This window comes from Nelumbo lutea, chromosome 1, assembly GCF_056320005.1.
Source record: "Nelumbo lutea isolate HS-2025 chromosome 1, American lotus-T2T, whole genome shotgun sequence".
Lineage (NCBI taxonomy): Eukaryota > Viridiplantae > Streptophyta > Magnoliopsida > Proteales > Nelumbonaceae > Nelumbo > Nelumbo lutea.
The window spans coordinates 214,228,312-214,240,308 of NC_142684.1; the positions used below are offsets into that span (position 1 = coordinate 214,228,312).

At 40.8% G+C, this 11,997-nt stretch overlaps 1 non-coding gene across 1 annotated transcript; it reads right to left on the reverse strand.

The window, feature by feature from the left end:
- Window positions 1-628: 628 nt before the first annotated feature.
- Window positions 629-735, reverse strand: LOC148880889 (small nucleolar RNA R71). Its single transcript, XR_016106053.1, has one exon. It is a non-coding gene; the product is annotated as a small nucleolar RNA R71 (small nucleolar RNA).
- Window positions 736-11,997: the final 11,262 nt, after the last annotated feature.

The following is an 11,997-nucleotide window of genomic DNA, read 5'->3' on the forward strand; positions in this document are numbered from 1 at the left end:
TATTTAACACCATAATTAATTTAGTTTCTCTTGATTCAAAGCACAATTTTTTATTAGTTTTTGCTAACTTTGTTTGTTTACTTTATTTCTTTAGGTAGTGTTTCGGTGTAAGCAAAGAACTCGAAGTTCACAACCCAAGCTTCTTCGGTTCAGACCTGAAATCGAGAAGTTTGTTAGAGAAAATAGGAAAGCTCAGCAAATAAGGCTTTTAGAGATGGAAAAAGATAATGGAGGTAACCAAGTAGACCGACAAGATAATGAGAGAACTCTTAGAGAGTTTGCTATTCCTAGACTACATGGTACACAACAGAGTATCACAAGGCCAAACATCAGTGCCAATAACTTTGAGATTAAGCCAGCTCTACTCTAAATATTTCAATCAAGCGTGTAGTTTTATGGCATGGGCAATGAAGACCCTAATGCTTACATCGCAAAGTTCTTGGAAATCTGTGATACCTTCAAATACAATGGAGTTTCAGATGATGCTATTAGGCTGAGGCTTTTCTCTTTCACCTTGAAGGATAAAGCTAAGGCGTGGTTAAATTCTCTACTAGCAAATTCCATAACCACATTGGCAGAGCTGGCATAGGCTTTCTTGGCTAAGTATTTTCCCCCAGCTAAAACCGCAAAGATCATCAAAGACATCACTAGCTTTCAGCAATTTGAGAATGAATCATTGTATGAGGCTTGGAAAAGATTTAAGGATTTATAGAGAAGCTGCCCTCACCATGGCTTACCTAGGGCTTTTGATTTAGACATTCTACAATGAAGCCACTCGCACTACTAGAGATACTATTGATGCTGCTGCAGGAGGTTCCTTGATGAGGAAAACTATAGATGTTGCTTTTGATCTCTTAGTGGAAATGGCAGCTAATAATTGTTTGTGGCCAGCCGAGCGGCTAAATCCACCTAGACAGGGAGGCAAATCAGAAGCGGACTCCATAGCATCCTTGCAGGCTCAAATTTCAAGCTTAATCGAGCAATTGAGCATCCTGAACGTGCAGGCCAACGCCATCAACAATTCTATGCAACCAATCAGTGAGTATTGTAATGGTATAGGTCATGTTAGTTCTGACTATTGTGTTGGAAGTTTTAATTTTGCAGGTGGGAATTTTATGGAGCAATTCACTTTATGGGGAATCAATTCCAAGGAAGGCAGGTCAACAACCCTTACTCCAACACATATAACCCAGGGTGGAGAAACCACCCCAATTTTTCATGGAGTAGCAATAACAACAATGCTGGCAGTTCCAGATTCCAAAACAACAACATGCCTAGATAGCAAGGACCACCAGGATTCTAGCGACATCGTCAGCAGAATAGATCAACTTCTTTTGAAGCCAAGCTGGATAAATTCATGGACATGATGAGTAGTAAGATGAGCAGCCAGGATGAGGCTCAAAGAAGGATGGAAGCTAAATTTGATCAAATTGCAAAGAACCATTCGTCTTCAATTCACAACTTGGAGGTGTAGATAGGCCAACTAGCCAATGCTGTTTTGGCTAGGAACCAAGGTAATTTACCAAGCAACACTGAGACTAATCCAAGGGAGCAACTCAAAGTAATTTACTAAGGAGTGGGAAAGTGCTGGAGCCAAAGCAAGATGTGTAAAGTAAGAGGGAAGGTACAGATGTTGAGAGTCCTTCATCAACCAATGCTGAAATCTATGATGAAGAAACCAGTGATAAGTCATAGGGGAACCAAGGTGACAAGGAGAATCACTCTAATGCCCAACCTTCACCCTATGTCACACGAATCCCTTTTCCTCAAAGACTGAAGAAGCAGCAGACTGAATAGCAATTTTCCAAATTTTTGGATATTTTTAAGAAGTTGCAAATCAATATTCTTTTTGCTGAGGCTCTTGCCCAAATGTCTCAATATGCTAAATTTTTGAAGGAGATCATCAAAAATAAGGAGATGGGAGGATGACCAAATGGTCTCATTGAATGAAAAGTGCAGTTTAATCATCAACAACAAGATGCCTGCCAAATTGAAAGACCTAGGGAGTTTTACAATTCCATGTGTTGTTGGTAGCATTGAGTTTCCTAAGTGTTTGTGTAATTTAGGTACTAGCATTAATTTGATGCCTTTGTCTATTTTCAGGAAACTTGGTCTTGGAGAAGTGAAACCTACCTTGATGACTTTGCAGTTGGCAGATCATTCCATCAAGAAACCTCATGGCGTGGTTGAGGATGTACTTGTGAAAGTGGACTAGTTTATATTCCTATGGACATTATTATGCTCGATTTTTAGGAGGATTGTAATTGCACCTTGATACTTGGCAGACCATTTCTAAACACAGGGAAAACTTTGGTTGATGTGTATGAAGGAAAGCTGACCCTTCAAATTAGTGATGACAAAGTGGAGTTTAACATGTCCAAGGCTATGAAGCATCCTATGGAGGAAGAACTTTGTATGAGAATTGATGTGATCAATTCATGTGTGAAAGAAGTATGTCAAGTTAGTGAGGTAGAACAAGATTTTGACGATGGTGTAGTGGCTGGCAATGCTTGTGACACTGAACCTTTTGCTAAACTTGAATTACTAGTAAGAAGTGCTAACCCCACTCCTCCTTCTATTGAGCAGCCACCTAAGCTTGATTTGAAACTTTTACCATCACATTTAAGGTATGCATTCTTGCAAGATGATAATACCTTGCCAATTATTTTATCAAACAAACTATCAAATAAGTAGGAATAAAAAGTGTTAAATGTGGTAAGGCATTGGATTAAGGCTTTAGGTTGGCAAATTTTGGACATAAAGGGCATCAGTCCTTCTATTGTGATGCACAGGATTCACATGGAGGATGGATTTCATGCCACAACTGAGAGGCAAAGAAGATTGAACTTGCACATGAAGTAGTGAAGAAAGAGATAGTCAAGTTTCTTGATGCAAGTATTATCTATGCTATTTCTGATAGTTCTTGGGTCAGTCCTGTTCAGTGTGTACCCAAGAAAAGTGGTATGACTGTTGTGAAAAACGAAGAGGGTGAGCAGGTCATGCCTATTATTGTTTTCTGGATGGCTATTCTGGATATAACCAGATTTTTATTTTTCCAGAGGATCAAGAGAGGACCACTTTTATATGCCCATATGGCACTTTTTCTTATACGCGAATGCCTTTCGGGTTGTTTAATGCACCATACCTTTCAGAGGTGTATGGTGGCCATCTTCTCTGACATGATTGAAGACATAATGGAGGTATTCATGGATGACTTTTCTGCTTTTGGTGATTCATTTGATCTGTGTTTGGCTAACCTTGACAGGGTTCTTAAAAAATGTGAGGAGACTAACCTTGTTCTAAACTGGGAGAAGTGCCACCTTATGGTGGAGGAAGGCATAGTTTTGGGCCACAAAATTTCCAGCAAAGGTATTGAGATTGACAGAGCTAAAACAGAGATCATTGAAAAGTTGCCACCTCCTACATCAGTAAAGGGAGTAAGAGGTTTTCTTGGCCATGCTAGCTTTTATAGGCAATTTATTAAGGATTTCTCATCTATTGCTAAACCTCTTACTAATTTTCTGATTAAAGATGTCCCTTTTGAGTTTGATTATGCATGTTTGAATGCTTTGCGTAGGTTAAAATTAGCGTTAGTATCTGCACCAATCATCTCACCACCAGATTGGTCTTTGCCTTTTGAGATTATGTGTGATGCCAGTGATCAAGCTATTGGAGCTGTGCTAGGGGAAAGGAAGGATAAGATGATGCATGTTGTGTATTAGGCAAGCAGAAATTTGGCGGATGCCCAACTTAATTACACAACCACTAAGAAGGAGATGTTAGCAGTGGGGTTTGCAGTGAACAAATTCAGATCATATTTGCTTGGCTCTAAGGTAATAATTATACTGACCATGCTGCTCTCAGGTACCTTTTTTGCCAAGAAGCAGTCGGACGTTCCGGGGCAGGATTTTTCACCACCTTGTCTAACTTTTCGGAAGTTAGGACCAGCATAAGATTTCTGTACCAGTCGGCATAGTTTTGGCCCTTAAGCTTGTTATCATCTAGAAGCTTTGCAAATTGACCATTTGCCATTTTCTGATAAAATAGCAAAATCATTAGTCCACAACCTTAGTTTGATTCATGTTACCTACATAGATATGGTTGTTAATCTATGTTCCATTCCCATTTGTTCATCTCTGAGATTTCCCTCCTTTCTCAGTGACGGAGATGATGAAATGTCTCTGGAAATGTGGGAAATCACATGGGGTGCGTGAAGCCAACTGTTTTAGCTACATAACCTCACCACCTTTCTGTGACGAATCATATCCACTCATCAAATGAGTTTCCCTTTGGCCTCTGTTAGACAAGGTTCAGAGCCATTTTCAGGTAAACCTTTCTATCCAGTGAGTGCTTACCCATCATATTCAGGTTATGCCAAGGTACCATGAGAGAGTTCCCATTTTTTGGTGAAGCCCCTCCCACATCGGTCTATGACGCCCCTATCATCTTATGAAACACTCTAATAGATCCAACAGCAAATGGATAGCCCAATTTTATGGTGCGTTTCCTCATTACTGAAGGACCCATCATTGTGCTAATGACGGAAGGCCTTTAGAGAGTCCATCATATGGGTCTCCCTATCACATGCATTCATATTTGCTGGAGGGAACAAAAATTACGCCCTAGTTTTAATTCTAGTGGGCCTTAATCGGCTAGGGGTTCCGTACGCATCCCTTTTCAAGGTTGTCGGGCCCACCAAGCAAAGAGGGGTCATCCAATGACCTTGAAGGACACCATGGCAATGATGTGCATTCAGCCATGGTGTGCGCAAGAGCCACTAATGAGTCTTCATGGGCCAAGTACTTATGGCCCATGGTCGCAGCACATCAAACATCCAAACATCACATGTAAAGGAGGAATTGATCCAATCAATTAACTGCTGTAAAGCCCATTGAATAGCCCATTGAAATCTAATTCATTAACGATTAATAACTACTAGGTGTATGGGCTGAATCGCAAATAGTAGTTCGGCCCATACAGCTTATCTCACAGTAATGGGCCTTTTGCAGTTTTAACCCTTTAAAACTGGGCTTTACAGGTGGGCCGAATTAATCCTTGTAATTGAACATCAGATTTGGAACAGCAAGTGTGAGAAATACAGACTGAAAAACAGTCCCTATCGAACCCCAGATTCGGTCCAAACAGTTTTGGTCCAATCTAGTCTGAGAGGATCCAAAACTGATTTTCAATTCAAGAATTAATTCATGAAAGATCTGAAATTAATAATTTTGATTTCAAACAATCACAAATCAATCTATGGACTGTTCGCACCACCTGCAAAACAGAGGTTAATCACAAGGGTTGCAGTTTCACAAACTGCAAATCGCAGAAAGCGATTTCTCCAACTGCAAATCTCCAGCGCCGCCTTCTTCTTCCTTCTTTAATCAAGAAAAATAACAGAAATCCTATTTCTATTAATTACATTCTTGATCAAATCCTATACATTCAGTCTAAAAATAAAAAAAATATTTACAAACCGAATTAAATAAATAGAAAGAAAAAGGGTGTGTAGACTATCTGCGCCAAATCTGCACTGCGATCTCCAGGTTCGAACAGTCCATTAAATCAAAATAAATAAAGAATAATTCTAAATAAATTTTGGATTTAATAAAAATTAATTTCAGATCAATTGCCCTTAACAAGAAACAGTTTCTTGAAATAAAGAAAACAATCTGCGCAAATCTTGAAAGAACACCTTCTATCCATCTGCGCAGGGTCAGATCTGATTTTCTTTTGGTTCAAGATTCGAACCTATGGCTTTGATACCACTGAAAGAATGGTATGATCCATCTAATGGATGCCATAAAGGTTGCGGAATGGGTGGGCAAATTTCAAAATTTCCTACCTTCTCCCAACTGGGAATCATATTCCCTAAATTTAGAATACAATATTCAAGGATCCTACTTGAACCATAATCAAACCAGATCTGTACCAAAAGACAAATGGAAGGAATATACCTGATCCGGAGAAGCACTATCTCCCAAAGTTGATGTTCACGCCCAAAGAATGCTCCAAGATCCGTTCCTGCTGAAGATGACATAGCTGTGGATGGAACAGAACCAGCAGAGTGCGTCCTACACACTGGATCCTTCACAAGAATCCTCTGGAAGTACTAAACACTGGATCTTTTTCAGTCTTTCTTGCAAGACTGATGTCAAGAACAGATTTCTTGATTTTCTTTTTCTGCAAAGATCTAATCTTGCAAAATAGATGGCGGCGGTAGGAGGAGAACTCCAAAAGTGAAAAAGCTGAACTGCTTCTTCTTTCTTTTTCTGGAGTATGAGATCTGATCTCAATTCGCAGGAACCTTTCGTGCGATTTCTCTTGATTCGAAAAATGTTGTATTTCTCTCTTTCTTTTTCTTAGGGTTCTCCTCCTTTCTTCTTGATTAAGAAACTTCCTAATTAGGAGTTATCCCAATCCAAATCAGTATTTGGATAGGGGATAATCTTAATCCTATCTGCAGATAAAGTTAGCTTACTCCTGATCTTATCAGGAGGTTACCAGATTCAAATCTAATTTGAATTTGGTCTCCAAGAGTGGATAAGGCTAAAGGCCCAATCCTTTTACTAACATTAATCTCAAATTCGCCCCAAGGATGGGTGATCATATCAGCCCACCTCGAAATGGGCTTCTGGCCCATTAAGTGTTCAATGTCTAATTACTTTCCAATCTGCTGCCCAGTTGGGCTTCTTTGTATGGCGTGGGACGCAAGCATTGATCTACACACCAGCCACATGGGTTCAGCCCAGCCTTTAAAACAAGGCCCAGCCGAATTCACTGAAAAACTCAATGAACCCCTTGAGTCCATCATATGGACCCTATGGGCCCAACGCTTACATTAAGTGGTCCCTGGGCCAAGCCATCTTATAAAAACCCAGGGACTGTGGGCAGGTGCAAGATTAGCCCATCAGGTATTATCCTCAATGGTCTTACACTTAACCTCTCAGCCCTTAATGATCAAGCACTGCCCGACAAAAGAGGACCTCTCCCTCGGTTGCAAGAAACAGTGCTGCACTCTTCTCTCACATGGATCCTGGGAATTAAAACTATTTGCAAACAATTTGAAACCGTACATATATATATAAATATATTAATTTTGCAAAACAAAATTCCAACGGTTGAAATCAACTGCCGGCAGTTTGGTTTCCATCAGAGAGAGTGCATTCCCAATCATTACCCTTTGTCCGACAAAGTGGCTGATTCTGTCACTATGATCACCCACTCAGATGAATTCTCAAACGGCCCCAACATACCCAGGTTTTGATCCCCGCTAAGGATCTCACTGATTGGCATATCAAAGGCAGCCTGATCCAACACCTAGTGAAATGTCATAATCGAGTCTAGGGGTCAGGTGTAACTTTCCAGTTTTGCCCATCTATCTCCAAGGTCCAGGGCAATACTGGAAATCTGGTCCGGTTCAAGGATTCAAGTAATCCCATACTGCATGTGCCTCAGATCTTACCCTGGTAGCTGAGACAGGCCATCCCAACACTTGGTGGCACACCAGTATCAGCCTTGGCAGGATAAATCTCCCCAGACTTATCCAACGGCTGTGAACATTTAAAACTAACACGAGTCTCTATAAATGTCCAGTTTTAGGGTTTTACATAGAATTAAACCAAACAACATGAATCAAACATGCACTTTATTTATTTCCACTAAATAACAAAAGTACATCAAATCAGATTGAAGCTAAGGGCATACAAAAACTGTCTAACAAATCCAACCCAGATTCATGAGCCTCTAGTTTGTTGATATACCCCATCATCCAGAGACAATGGTCATGAACTTGTTGGCCCTTTGATATCTGCGCGGTCAAGAACTGTTTCAAAACCTTCTACCGAGTAGAACAATTTTGCTCTTCGTACATTGTCTTGAGACTGTCCAATATTCCCTTAGCAAGTTCGATCTGATCGAACTGCCTCTGAATTGGGTTGTCCAAGGAGGCAATGATACAACAGCGGGCAAGGGAGTTTTTCTCCTCCCATTCTTGATATTCTCTTCTTCGAGCCTCAGAAGCCCTATCTCCCGAATGATTCGGGGCAGGATTCTTGGCCACCGTGTCCAATTTCTCAGAGGTTAAGACCAACATAAGGTTCCTATACCAGTCGGCATAGTTTGGGCCCTTTTCTCAGAGGTTAAGATCACCGTGTCATCAAGCAACTTTGCAAAGTGTCTGTTTGCCATTTTCTAATAAAAGAGCAAACATCAGTCCACAACCTAGTTTGATTCATGTTCATTACATAGATATGGATTTTAATCTACGTTCCATTTCCATTTATTCATCTCTGAGATTTCCCTCCTTTATTAGTGATGGAGACTGCGAGTTGTCTCTGAAAATGTGGTAATTCACATAGAGTGCATGGAGCCAACTGTTTCAGCTGCATAACCCCACCACCTTTCTATGAAGGATCATATGCACTCATCATATGAGTTTTCCCTTTGGCCTCTGACAGACAAGGTTCAGAGTTGTTTTTAGGTAAACCTTTCTGTTCAGTGAATGCTTACCCATCATGTTCGTGAACGCCAAGGTACCGTGAGAGAGTTCCCATTTTTTGGTGAAGCCCCTCCCACATCGGTCTATGACGCCCCTATCATCTTATGAAACATTCAGACAAGCCCAATAGCAAATAGATAGCCCATTTTCTGGTGTGTTTCCTCATTACTGAATGACCCATCCTCATGCTAATGATGGAAGGCCTTTAGAGAGTTCATCATATGAATCTCCCTATCATATGCACTCATATTAGTTGGAGGGAACAATCAATTACGCCCCAGTTTGATCTAGGTCAAACCCAAGTGGCTCCCACTGGCTTTCATAAAGTCAGATTTTGGTGGGCCTAAATCGGCTAGGGTTCCGCACGTAACCTCTCCATGAAATGTGGGGCCCACCACCAAGGGAGGTCATCCAATGACCAAAAGGGACACCATGGCAATGATGTGCATTCAGCCATGGTGTGCGCAAGAGCCATTGTCGATCGAGCATGGGCCAAGTACTTATGGTCCATGTACGTAGCACATCACACATCCACACATCACATGCAAGGATAAATTGATCCAATCAATTAATTATCTATAAAGCCCATTTGAAGCCCATTTTAAAACCATAATATTAACCATTAATATTATCTAGGTATATGGGCCAAATTAGGGTTGATGGGTTTGGCCCATATAGCTTTTTCTGCAAAGTGGGCTTTTAGTAGTTTTAACCATTTAAAACTGGGCCTTTACAGGTTGGGCCGAATTAATTATTTAATTAAATATCAATCCTCAGGCCCATTAATGGGAAAATTAGGGCTGACTTTCAACCTTGGTCAAACCCTAGATTTGGTCCAAAGAACTAATCTTGGTTCGAATGGGTCTAGGGTTTGATCTTTAATAAAATCTTTAATTCAAGAAAATAATCTGAAATTAAATTCTGATAAAAGAACAATCAATAATCAGTCTATCAGGGTTGTTCGCACAATCCTTCCTACAAAATAGAGGTTAGATCACAGGTTGCAGTTTCACAAACTGCAAATCGTAAATAGCGTAGCAAATTAACAGTCCACAACCCAAACCGAACACATTGCCGTAAGTGAGGTTGCCTAATGAATGAAGGTGTTCATTCCTGAATTTCGAATTCAGCACATCACCTATTCTACTATTGTGTGACAACACTGGACCTACGGGAGGTTGATGTTAAGAGGCAACGTCAGTAGAGAATGTGGCAAGCCCATTGACTAAGCCACTGACACAGAAAGTGTTTGAGAAACACATGGAAAGTTTGGGACTCCAGCTTATACCAGATTGGACCTAAGTGCAAGTGGGAGCTGTTAGACAGTTGTATACCCTTAGCTCCAATCTGAATGATGTACACTATGAATTTATTGTAAATGAATAATGTACATATTTGATTCATGTTCCTGTGGTGTATTTCTGTGTAATACCCTTAAACTGGACACTTATGAGACTCGTGTTAGTTTAGAATATTTATAGCCATTGGATAAGTTTGGGGAGATTTATCCAGCCAAGGCTAACACTGGTGTGCTGCCAAATGTTGGGGTGGCCTGTCTCCGCTGCCAGGGTCAGACCCAAGGCACCTGCAGTGTAGGATTAATTGAATCTTTGAACCGGACCAGATTTCCAATATTGCCCTAGGCCTTGGATATTGATGAGCAAAACTGGAAAGTTACACCTGACTCCTAGACTCGATTATGATACTGCACTAGGTGTAAGATTTGGCTGTCTTTGATATGCCAATCAATGAGATCCTTAGCAGGGGTCAAAACCTAGGTATGTTGGGACAGTCTGAGAATTCATCTAAGTGGGTGATCATAGTGATAGGATCCACCCCTTAGTCAGACAAAGGTAATGATTGGGGATGCACTCTCTCTAATGGAAACCAAGACTACCAGCAACCAATTCCAATTGTTGAAATTTTGTTTTGCAAAATATATTAATATACTGATAGACATATATATATATTAAGGTTTCCAAACGTTTGCAAAAGGGTTTTAATTCCTAGGATCCATGTGAGTAGCGAGTGCAGCACTGTTCCTTACAGCCGAGGGAGAGGTCCTCTCTTGTCATGCAGTGTTTGATCATTATGGGCTGAGAGGTTAAGTGTAAGGCCATTGAGGATAATACTTGATGGGCTAATCTTGCATCTTCCCATAGTCCCTGGGTGTTACAAGTTGGCTTGGCCCAGAGACCACTTAGAGTAATTGTTGGGCCCATAGAGCCCATGTGATCGGTTTCAAGGGGTGCACTATCCACAATAGTGTATTCGGCCAGGCCTTGTAACAAAGACTGGCCGAACCCATGTGGCTGATGCGTAGATCAATGTTTGGCTCCCACGCCATACAAGGAAGCCCAATTGGGCAGCAGTTTGGAAGGCTAAGAGAGCACATAACCTTGTTGGGCCTAAAGCCCATTTTGAACTGGGCTGATTTGATCAGTTAAATGAGGGGTGAATTCTGATATTAGATTAGCAGAAACCTCCTAATGGGATTAGGAGATGGCTGATCTAATCTGCAGATAAGATAAGGGTTTACCCTTATCACTTGAAGGGAATTCTGTTTCAAATATGATTTGGATCAGCAACACCTAATGGGATTAGAAGCTGATCCCTTTAAGGTTATAAAAGGTGGGGGCGGCAGCTTTTAGACACACAACACAATTCACATTGTCTTCAGAGCTGAAATCACAGAAGAAAGAATTCAGCACCTTCACAAAAATTCTTTATTGCCGCCTCCTTCCTGCCACTGCCATATCTACCAGTTCGATCTCCTCTTGTCAGTGGGAGTGATCAAGATTGGATCTTGATATCAATTCTTTGTGAAAGGGCTGATTGGGAGCAGCCTTTGGGAGTAGTCTTTGGTTCCTTCCTTGGGCATGAACACCTCCATTGGGAGATACTATTTCTCCGTATCATGTATATCTTTCTTCTACTGCTTTTGTTCAGATCTAGTTCAGTTCTTGGTTCAAGATTGATCATTGAAAAATATGATTTTTTCTAAAATAGGGAATACGATTCCTAGTAGGATGGGGTGAAATTTTTAAAATTCGCCCATTCTATTCCATAAGATTTAGGCGTTAATACGATGGATCTCTCATCCCTTCATGTACCTCAGGTCTCACCCTGACAGCTGAGACAAGTTGCCCCAACCAACTTGGTGGCACATCAGTGTCAGCCTTGGTAGGATTAATCTCCCTAAGTCTATCCAACGGGTGTGAAGATTCTAAACTAACACGAGTCTCATATGTGTCTAGTTCAAGGGTATTACACAAAAACACACCATAACAACACAAAACAAATATGTACTTTATTCATTTACATTAATTGTCATAATGTACATCATTCTGATAGGAGCTAAAGGCATACACTGTCTAACAGCTCCCACTTGCACTTAGGTCCAATCAGGTATAAGCCGGAGTCCAATGCTTTCCACGTGTTTCTCAAACACTTTCTGTGTCAGTGGTTTAGTCAATGGGTTTGCTACATTCTCCGCT